The following is a 7,712-nucleotide window of genomic DNA, read 5'->3' as shown; positions in this document are numbered from 1 at the left end:
ATCAACACAAATAAGAATTAACTTCCTGTTTGACCGCATGGCTTGTCCAGCACAATGGAGGAGGGGAATACTATATCCTGTATTCTTGCACATGCTCCGTACACTACTGATCGTATCTTGCCTCGTGCAACCAACTGATCGATACGTCAGCATATGCACGTACACATGCCACGTGGTAATCTCGGCCTACTAAATTTATTTTTACCGAGATTCCACCACAACGCTACTGTCTTTATGTTTAACTACCTGTATTCCTCATGTCATATATATAAAAAAAAATGTGCTGTCTACACTGCAAACTGTTATGAAAATGTGTGCAGAAGCTGTCGTGGCTCTGCACGCCTGTTGTTAATCTGAGCACATGAAAAATAAAGAATTATAAAAATAAAAAAAATAAGAACTGCCCCTTCCCAGGATATTATGTCTACTCATCCTTTATATTTAATTAATATGCTTTTGTGAGGTGTGGAAAATAAATTAAATACAGAAATCCACACTTCTATTTGGCTCTCTGTCATACAAATCATGACAAATCGTGCCCTGTTCTGCAATTTAACAGTTATCGGAAAAAGAGAAACCAAAATAGCTTTCCTGTTCTCCTCCTCATTTGCATAGTGTGCCTTGGCTGTGCCTGGGTGGAAGTGGATTGCCATAGAAAGAAGACTGGACTTCTCATTGCTACTGGTTTGATGGGCTTTATCTACCTTGGTCTGGAGACACTATGATGGGGAGTTGGAGCATGCACCATCTTCTTTAAACTGCATTGAACTGAACTGGATTGTGATCCACTTCTTGTTAAATCTTTACTTTGTCAAACATATTATTGAAAAGTCATGTAGAGTTTACGCCTAATATAAAATGGAAGATAAAAGCCATATTGTATCGAAAAAAAAAAAAATAAAAAATAAAAATTCAGAGCTAAAATAAAGTAGAATACACGATGTGTGGGGATTTTCGCATGATTACGTTGGTATGTTCCCTGAGCCATCAGGTGCTTGGTATTATCTCATGTTCCAGGAATATAAAAATTTTGAAAGAATTCGGTGCTTTCTAATCTTACCGTGGGAGGATCGGGCTGCAGCGAGATGTCCATCCTGGAGCTGGATTAGAGGTAGGTTTAAAGGAACACTATATATACAGACCTGTATTCCTAATGATATAGTCTCCCTGCCCCTAGTTAGTTTTGACACTGTAAACTGTAAATCTTTTAAAAATGTATTTGACTTCACTTTAAACCTCCTAGTGTGATGTCATCCTGGAGGCATCATCCTGGGTAATGGTCCAATCCAATGCTCCTCATAGCTTACCAAGACCAGCCAGAACCTATTGTCCTAGAGAATCATTGCATTGAACAAGCGGTAAACCACGCTGCGCATGTGCACGACATCCGGTTTGACTGTCCTGATTTTAGGGTGCTGACATTCCGCTTTAGTCCCTTGTATCCTGCATCTGGGCAACCAGGGTACTGTTCTTTTTTATAGAGGGGGGGCATCACAGCATGCAGCAGCAGGCACAGGGGGGCTAGGACATGCCGCAGTGCTCCCTGCATGGTCCTGATAGCTCGAGGGCGGCCAGACTGCCTTTCAAGTGGCACACCTGCCCCTTTTTTGTGCTGGATCTGCCTAATTTTCAGACAAGACCGCGGCACAACCGTGTGTCAGTATCACTAGTGCTGTGGCTTGCGTCAATGGTGACACCCCCCTCAAGGCTCCAACTTTCAGAATTTAGAAGTTTAAGAGACATGATCTAGTGGGCTTGGAGGCATGGATTGATGAAGCCCTTTTAAGCCTTTTATTTATTAAAATACTACTATTTGGAGGCAGAACTTGGAAGGGGGTACTATTTAAGGCAACATAACTTGAAAAGTTGTGAATGGGAGGCCACTGATTAATCGAGGCCCTAAGTTAGCCTGGCATGATTCACATAGATTACCTCAGTAATTGCTGCACTGCACCAGACGAATGCATCTTGGACATGCAACAGTATAACAGTGAAACCCCATGACATGTGCACAGTCGTCCTTGTCGGCATATGCACAAAAACCCCCCCACCACATACTTAATTATAATAATGACACGGACACCTGGGTTTTGGCAAAAATATATCACAGCTTTTATTTATTATTAACATAGAATTATAAAGGTCATTGTCACACAACAGGCTCACGTTGGCCTGCACAGTTTACCACATTAATTTACAATTTAACCCCTTGACAATGACCCACCCCAACGTAACATCATAACATAATACACCAACATTGTAACATATTAGCTTAATCTGAAACATGACCATTGCCACCGAAGGGCATCAACCATTGCCACCAAGGGCACCATCCATTGCCACCAAAGGGCACCACCAGTGTAGGGGCATACCGAGACACCCCTACACACCCTGGTTCGGAGCTACCTACGAGGTCGAACCTACCAAACCAGTCCAAAGGCCTACCTATTAGGCCTGAACTCCAAACTGTCCCCCCTCTCACTCTTTTCTCCCCCCAACTTTACTCTCCATCCCCCGCCGCCGTGACCAAACGGGAAACACCTGAAAGCAAAGGGAGGGTGGGTGGGACAACGAACAGGTAAGTGTAACTTTGGGTTAAAAGTGCCGTTAGACCTAAGATGGCCGCTACTTATACCCCCCTAGTAACTCCTCCCTACTCCATGTCCTTAGACCAGCCCCCAACTACTGACAACTAGCTGCCTGCCTCCTGGCAATGTCAAGGCCCATTCCCCTTAGCTGCGCTGCTCCATGGGCTTCATGACATGTGCACAGTCGTCCTTGTCGGCATATGCACAAAAAAAACCCCACCACATACTTAATTATAATAATGACACTGACACCTGGGTTTTGGCAAAAATATATCACAGCTTTTATTTATTATTAACATAGAATTATAAAGGTCATTGTCACACAACAGGCCCACGTTGGCCTGCACAGTTTACCACATTAATTTACAATTTAACCCCTTGACAATGACCCACCCCAACGTAACATCATAACATAATACACCAACATTGTAACATATTAGCTTAATCTGAAACATGACCATTGCCACCGAAGGGCATCAACCATTGCCACCAAGGGCACCATCCATTGCCACCAAAGGGCACCACCAGTGTAGGGGCATACCGAGACACCCCTACACACCCTGGTTCGGAGCTACCTACGAGCTCGAACCTACCAAACCAGTCCAAAGGCCTACCTATTAGCCCTGAACTCCAAACTGTCCCCCCTCTCACTCTTTTCTCCCCCCAACTTTACTCTCCATCCCCCGCCACAGCTCAGAGCTCGACTCCTCGAGTTCCTGAGCGACACCCCCCCCCAGGGAAAAGATTGCCCGCTGGAGGCCCTCCTGGAAACCTAGCAGGAGAAAATCTAAGCCCACGTCTGAGAGGTGAACCCCATCCCGCCTGAAATAGCCTGGCAGCATATCCTCCAACTCTCTGTGCCTAATTACAACCCCCCCACTCGCCTCACATACGCCGCCATGATTTTGTTGACCTTACCCTTAATTTTCGCCACCGCGGAGGGGTTCCGCGCGTGCCGCCAATTAAACCTCGGAACCATTTCCGACCACACCACTATAACCCCTGGCACTAACTCCTGCAACTTGTCCACATCCCTCTTCATACTTTCGATCAAAACCTTCTGCGGCAATGACCCCACATCATTGCCTCCTGCATGCAGTACCACAATGTCCGGGACCTGGCCCAACAAAATTTTACGAAATACCTCCCCACAAATAGCATTCCAACCCCAACCCCGGTATCCAAACCACCGGAGCTGCACCACGGAACTTGGAAAGCCCAGCTGTAGACCCCGATGTCGAACTGCAGCTCTCCGATGTGCCCAGTAAATATAGGAGTGGCCAACCACCCAAGCCGTCCAACCTGTAAAACATAAAACACAATTCCAACCATGACACAACATTAACATAACAAACCCTCTGAACCACCCAGAGGCCTCACACCAACTTGTCTGGCCTAACATACGACCTGAACCGCAGGGACTCCCACCTGCTGATCCTTTTCACCCTATCATCACCCAACCCCAGCCTCGCCGCTTCCGTAGCCGCACCAATCCTGAAGGAATGGGTCCCAAACTGCCTTGGGTCCACTCCCAACTTGTCCAAAACCTTCCGCATCACCTTGAGGAACTGGAACTTCGACAGTGAAGAACCATCCTCGTGTCGAAAATATGAACCTCCGGCCGCCGCCCGGACTCCGTGGAAGGCCGTGGCGCACATGACCGGGCACGTGCCCCCACCTGGGAGCTCCCGCAGCGTAACCAAGGTCCCCTTCCCCATCATGTCCGTTTTGGACCGCCTCAAATTGATCACCACCTTGTCACTCCACACCTCCACATCCGCTGCCTGAAGCCCCCCCGCCCCTTGGCGGTTGCTGCTGACCAGCTCGCTGATCCGAAACGCCCCGAAAAAGGCGAAACTAAAAACCACAGAGAACAACTGAACTTCGTAACTCGAAAAACACACACCGGGCAAGGCCCCCACAACCCGTTGCAGTAACTCAAACGACACCGGCCTCCTGGAGTCCACCGACACTTTCCCCCTCCTTAGCCCTTTCAGCGCCTGCCTCACCAGAAAGTGTTTCGTGGCGTCCTCCCAACCATTGAATTTAAACAAGAAAGCCAGCGCCGCCAGCTTTCGCCCTATCACCGCTGCTGAAGACCCTTTGGTAACCGATCTACACACAAGCCACAACAGCGTGTCCAACCGGCCCTCCTGCGAGGGCTGGCCCCCTGACTGTTGCACCAAGTCCTCCCATTCCCCCCACACCTTACTGTAAGCCGTCCATGTAGCGGGGGCCAGGGAGTCCCGTATCAGTCCACCAAGCATGATGTCCCGAGCCGCCACATCTCTTCCGGGCAAGACATCCCCTCCTCCTGAGCGCCCGGCGCCGCCTGCCGAAACCTCTCCCACTGCGAACGAGATAACGCATCGGCAATCACATTCAACAGACCGGGCACATGCCGGGCCCTAAAAACAATATTAAAACGCATACACAACAATACAAAACGGCGGAGAAGCCGAACCACCGGGATAGAGGACACTGACAGCCCATTCACTGCGTCCACCACTGCCATATTGTCCGAAAAGAAAACGACCTTCTTGTCCCTCAACTGCGGACCCCACAGCGACAGTGCTACGACTAGCGGGAATAACTCGAGGAACGCCAAGTTGCGGATCAGCGGGCTGACCCTCCACTCCATTGGCCAAGTCCCCGCGCACCATTGCCCGGAGAAGTAGGCCCCAAACCCAACGCTACCTGAAGCGTCCGTGAAAAGCTCCAGTTCCTGAGACGAAGCCACCGGCTCCCGAAAAAACACCTTCCCATTAAACTCCCGCAAGAATTCACCCCAGACCTCCAGGTCGGCCTTCATGGCCGCCGAGACCCAGATAAGGTGGTGCGGGAACGCCACCCCCGCTGTCGCCCGGGCCAGGAACCTGTTAAATACCCTGCCGACTGGGATCACCCGACAGGCGAAGTTAAGCCGGCCTAGCAGCGACTGAAGCGCCCGGAGCGTGACCTTCTTCGCTCCTCGTACCTCCGCCACTGCCTGCCGCAGCGCCACCAACTTATCCTGCGGCAGCCTACACTCCCCTTTGATCGAGTCGATCTCCAAGCCCAAGAAGCTCAAGCACGTCGTAGGACCCACCGTTTTGTCACCCGCCAGGGGGACTCCAATAACATGCGCCACCCATTCCAGAGTCCTCAATCCCCTCCTGCATTCCTCCGAACCGGGAGGCCCGACGCACAGGAAGTCATCCAGGTAATGGACTACCATCCTAGTGCCCGCTTCCAACTTCACCACCCATTCCAGGAACGTGCTAAACTTCTCAAAGTATGCACACGATATCGAGCACCCCATGGGTAAACACAAGTCCACATAGTATGCCCCCTCAAAATGACAACCCAGCAGGTGATGGCACTGCGGATGGATTGGTAAAAGGCGAAAAGCCGCCTCAATGTCCGCCTTAGCCAACAACGCCCCCCGTCCCGCTCGCTGCACCAGACTCACCGCCTGATCGAACGAAGCGTACGAAACCGAACAGAGGGCCTTGTCGATGTCGTCGTTGACCGACGACCCCTTGGGGTAGGACAGGTGATTTATCAAGCGGTACTTGCCAGGCTCCTTCTTAGGAATCACCCCCAACGGTGAAACCCTCAGGTTAGGTAAGGGGGGCTCGCTGAACGGCCCCGCTACCCTGCCCAACTGCACCTCCTTAAGCAACTTTTCCCTAACCACCCCCGGAAATTCCCCGGCCGACTTCAGATTGCGAAGCCGTGGCACCCCGTCCCGGTCCCGAAACGGTATTACAAACCCCTTGGAAAACCCCTCTTCCAACAACCCAGCATCCGCCCTGTGAGCGTACTGCTTTAGCCAGGGCAGCATCGCGCCGACTTTCACTGGCGTTGCTCCCAGTGGCAGGGGACGCGGCCGAACCTCCGCCCGCTGCAGGGGCTGACTTCCCCTTCTTAAAGCATCTGTGGAGGCCGTGAGTTCCTCCGCACCCTGAGCACTCGTGCTTAAAGCGACAGGTGGCCCCCCACTTGCACTGCCCCTCGTTGAATGACCAACAGTAGCCCCGTTTCTGGTTGGCCGACACGGCGGTAGAAGCGCCCGTGCCGGCCCCGGACTGAAAGGGGGACGCTTTTTGCGCCATCATCAATTTTATCCAGAGCGGTAGGTCCATCTGGTCCCACCGCATCCCCGGATTAGCGGCCAGACGCTGCCGAAATTGCTCGTCGTACCGCCACCATGCTAGTCCCTCGTACGTCCTATATGCTTCCCAAACCCCGTCCAGGTAACAGAAGAGCTGCGAACAGCGCTCCGCCGCCTTCTCGCCCATCACGCTGGCCAAGATGCAAAAAGCTCTGAGCCAGTTCCCAAACGTTTTGGGAATCTTCCTGTACCTCCGTTTCTTTTCCTCCTCCTCCTTTTTTGCGTCTTTTTTATCCTCCTCCTTGAGGTCAATGTATTCCTCAAGGGGGAGAAGCGAAAAGAGCTCCACAAATTCACCTTTCCAGATCCTCTCCTTCACCTCGGGCTTGAGGTGACAGCCTAAAGGTCCTGCAAATGAAACGTGGACGTTCTGTCTCGCCGCCTCCGGGACCCCCCCAAGCAAATTCTCACCCTCGGTCCCTACACCGGAAGCCTCCGCCGCGGGGGTCGCGCCCCCGCCTCCGTCTACACCGCCCCCGGCCCCGGAAACCCCCACTGGACTAGACCCGAGGACCTTCCCTTGTGGAGCCCAAACCTTACTACAATCCCCTTCCTTCCTTTTCCCCTCACCCCAGGAATCAATCAACTGTCTAATGCCCGCTAAAAGCTCCCCCGACTGCTGAAATGACAGTGCCTCACCTTCCGAACCCCTTGCCGCCGAAGGCCGTGGAGTTGTCATCCGGCTCTGTGCGACCTGCCCCAAGCGTTCAGCTGCTCCGGGCCGTGGGCCTGTGGCGCTGGGTCTCACCCGGTCCACGGGCGACCTTGACGACTCCTGTCCTGCTGCCCGGTCCGCCTCGCCCGCCGGCGACGTCTGGAAGTCCTCGCTGCGTAGGGTCGTGCCCCCTTGGCGGGTGACCGTCTGCGAGACCTGCAAGGAGAAGAAGACATCTTGGGTAGGCTGGTCGTAGGAACCCTGCCCCGTCCCCCCTCCTCCTGGGACCAGTCACCCAACTCCCTTCTATTCG

Source organism: Pelobates fuscus, chromosome 9 (genome assembly GCF_036172605.1).
Source record: "Pelobates fuscus isolate aPelFus1 chromosome 9, aPelFus1.pri, whole genome shotgun sequence".
NCBI classification, from domain to species: domain Eukaryota; kingdom Metazoa; phylum Chordata; class Amphibia; order Anura; family Pelobatidae; genus Pelobates; species Pelobates fuscus.
The sequence above is the reverse complement of the archived record's forward strand: the minus strand, read 5'-3'. Positions refer to the sequence as shown.